We start from the raw sequence: 4158 nt of genomic DNA, 5'->3' as shown, positions 1-4158 counted from the left end.
GGTTCTGCCATTGTTAGTGCTTGGGTTTCGGACGAGGGGGGAGGCGCCTTAGCGGGGATGGAAGATTGGACGAGATTATGTGCGGACAAAGATGGAGAAGCGAATATGTGCTGCGGGAAGTGGACAGGTGATGATGACTACAGCATGCCGCTTGACTTATGAGACACATACCAGCAGCGTAGGGTCATGTCGATGCCAGACAACTTGCTTGAGTGATCACAGTACTGGTACTCCCTACAGTGATATGCCCTAGCTTACTTGAGTAGAGTAGTAGAGTAGGACTCTGCTCTACTACTAGCACCGGAGGAGTAGTATATTCTAATCTAAAATAGTTACAAACTTCAATGCCCAGGCATGGAACGACTACGAACCGTGCTCAAAGACCGTGTCTACGTGGTGTTTGGACATGGGCGACAACCTCAACACCAACGGTGCTACTCCCGTTGCACCGTATGTGTTTCTGTCCTTCCTGTTCGAAATCGTGGTAGAATTCATGATTTATTTTGTGCTTATTTGGATTAAATCTCGTAGTAACTTGCTCATATATTGAACTGGCGCAACATCCCCTACAGCCACTCTCATTTCATGGATGGCCTGGTCGATGCCTCCAAGGAGCCCTTCGTCCACTGCTATGAGTGCCCGATGCCGTTTTGTGGCTCGCCTGCGGACATGGTGCATCACCTCACGGATGCGTGTAGCGGTCACTGCTGGCCCTTAGCGGAGAACATCAAGTACGAGATGTGCTACCCGTTCACCATGCCGGAGTCGCTGGAGCATCGACGTGAGAGGGAGGGGAGGAGATAGCGATGAACATGAACGTGAGGGGGAGGAGATAGCGATGTCGTGGGAGGCGTAGTATTTATAGCGAGCAATGGCACACCTACGTAAGACATGGACTGAGCTGCACTGACTTAACTGCAGGTCTAGTTGCGTCACTGACATGTGGGCCAGACCCCTGTTGGGCCCATATGTTAGTGACCCAATGCACCTGCAGTTAAGTAACAGCTACATGGGCATATTTGTTGGAGTAAATTACGGGGGAGCAAAGGGGTGGAAATATTGTTGGTCACAACGGATTGGACGAGCGTGGGGGAGGAGAGTCATGCATGCAGATTTTTTCACATGGGGTGGAGTGGTGGGACCGCTGGAGGGAGAAGGAGAGTTTGGCAGGCATATTGTTTCCACACATGGAGAGGAAAAGATTTGGAGACGAACGGGCTTCCTGCAAGTATGGGGAACGGTGCATAATAAGTCATCTTGCATGCCGGGCTAGGTATAGTCTCAAGTCATTAAAAACATACACGCCCCACACATGTTCATATTTCAAGGTCACTAAATTATTGCATGCGATGATTAAGGCTGGCCATAATGGTGGTATCTTAACTGGTATCATGCACACGGGAATAGCAAACATGCTGATGTGGCAAAGAATTAAAGAAGAGAGGGGGGTTAGAGTAACTAGTGTTCATGCATGCATTGGTAAACACATTTTTTGTGAAGAATGACAACACTAGTTGAGTACTTTTGCAGACTTCAAAAACTATTCCACCGCCTCTACTATCTTGCTAAGAGTAGGTGAAAATTTTGAATCGAGCCCTTTAAACTAGAAGGGAGGTAGTGGTACTCTAATAGCTAACCTTGTTGTGATTGACAAGATAGGACATGGCACGCACCTGGACGAAGGAACTAGTCTGCATTGTGGATTTAAGTTTTGTTTGAAGCCAATGTACCTCTACTTTCACCAGACTTATAGAAAAATGTGTCAACATTCACAATTGTCAAAGATTAGTCGTTCGGCCATTAAGGTGGCACACTTAATCGCTAAGTATAGATTTGACAATAGATTAGATGGTATTCTTGTAAATAACGTACCACCCTGTGTGGTGAATATTGTATCGAATGAGTGTACTGGTGTGGCTGGTTAATTAATATAAGGTGGTGTTCAAAAAAAGTATAAATTTGGTCAAACACTTTGCAAACAGTTGACGGGAGTAAAAAGGACTAGAGGGAGTATCATGCATGCGGAGTAGGGAAAAATTGCTTGTCTAAAAAAAGGCAAAACAAATTGCTCATTTATAGCCGGTCGAAGTCTCAAAGGGCGTGACCGCGCGAGGGAGGCGAAGGTTGTGGGAGGCGCGACGTTTGACGGAATTAAGTGAAGTTACATCCACGTGCCGGCATGGCGTGCGAACAGGCAGAAGCTATACCGTCAGGCCTACGATATGGGTCTAGTAGACATGACATCTAGTGGGTCCCGCATAGTTCTCGAGAACTCTTTGCGGGCTTGCAGCCATTTATCCACCGGGAAAGCCAGCAACCCCACGCCGTTCGCACGCCCTACTCGTCCCCGTCTTCTACCTTACAACAGTTCGCTCCCGGTCGTCCCGTCCTTTCACATTAGTTCGCTCCCAGTTTTTTTTGCGGGGTACAACAGTTCAACTTCTCCTAACCCTCCTCCAAAATCCATGGCCTCCCAAATCTCCATGGTCACCGCTGAGTACCAAGTTAGAGCCATCACCGGCGATCAGTTCATCGTCATCTACACACGTGGATCCGAGATGGTGAAAGCATGGCTTGCTCGCTTCCTACGCATGTTCAACAGTTCAACGAATGAGTGGGTCGCTGGGCTAGATGTTGAGTACACCACAGTCCTGGGACGAGAGAAGGATCTAAAGGACGAAGAGAGGAAGAAGCCCGCCGTGATCCAGGTTTGCGTACATAACGTTTGCTTGGTCTACCACATATGCCATGCCGACATTGAGTGCCAGGATTTTAAGAACTTCCTCAAGCACAAAAGAGTGAAATTCATTACTGTAGGCTTTAAGAACGACAGGGATGTCCTGCGTTGGTAAGTCTAATTGTAGGCTAGCCCTTCGATCTCCAGAAGGCAAGCCTGGTGTCCTCCTCTCAACCTTCAATGCTGACCCTGGCAGCAGCCATGATTGATCCTTCGTATGCTAAACTGAAGAAACCTCATCACGAGTTTCATCATGCATGGGAGTCGAAGACATTAGATGAAGATCACATCCTGTACGCAGCAATGGATGCCTACCTTTGTTTAAATATCTATAAGGGTTGGATGAAGAAGCAGAGCCCAGTGTCCGGTTCAAGCAAAGAAGCGTCGGACAAGAGGAAGAGGAAGAGGGATGAGGACAAAGTCGAGGATGTGGACTCGGACTCTGAGTAGGTGGCAGTGACGTCGCTCATGCTGGTTCTACTGCAGTGTCAAGCGGACTAGTTGCTTAGTTTATTTTCAAGGGCGTATTGTGCTGAGGCCCCAGCAGAACTATGTTTATGTTCTTTCTCGTTATTTGAACTCTTTAGTACGTACAGTAGTACTAGTACTATGTCTTACTACTGTTCTTCTTGCAGTTGGTACTACTGCTCGTATCTTCGTGTTCCTACTATACTTAATACGTTCGTACTAGTAGTAAAATTTGGGTTAGTCGATTTGTGAAAGAAGTTCGACAGAGCGAGGGAAGAAGAGGTGGAAGAAGCCCTTCTAGCCATCCATGTTGCATCAAACGGCTCACATGAGTCGCCTGACCCAAATTGCTCCTTCAGATTGCAGGATCCACGTGGCATTCAAGGTCTCAAAGGTATATTCCGCGTTCGCACCCGGTTTGCGGGCTCGACACGCGTGCGACCGGCTTCCGCCGCGACAGCCATCATGCGCGCCTCCTCCGCGTGGACAGAGACGACAATGACATGGTAGTTCCTCCTCGCCGGCGTGCTGGAGCACGCGCTCATCCTCCTCTTCGTACGCTGCATGCATAGACGCGGTTCCACCAGCTGCTCGCGTGCTTGGCAGCGCGGCGGCATCGCGAGGAGGGACTACAGACGACGTGAGCGGGCGAGCCTTCGACTTCATGGCACAGGGATGGCGGCGACATGGCGGTGATGGGCGAGAAATTGTTGGCCGGAGCAGGCGAGCGCCAGCATGCGCAACGGCGGCGGCAGCATATTGATGAGTGCGCGTGTGGAAGCTTACTTTAGTTATATATATATAAGGTTGGTCAAACTTAAAAGAAAACCGTACTAGTACACGTAAACATTAGACTTAGGCAACACTTTTATTAGTTAGTACCACAGCCACGATACGGAATCCTATGCAAGCGCGTGAACCGCGACCGCGCGGTCGATCGAACGGTGCATCAC

The sequence above is a fragment of the Triticum urartu genome, chromosome 3A (assembly GCF_056163025.1).
Source record: "Triticum urartu cultivar PI428250 chromosome 3A, HENAU_Tu73, whole genome shotgun sequence".
Lineage (NCBI taxonomy): Eukaryota > Viridiplantae > Streptophyta > Magnoliopsida > Poales > Poaceae > Triticum > Triticum urartu.
The sequence above is the reverse complement of the archived record's forward strand: the minus strand, read 5'-3'. Positions refer to the sequence as shown.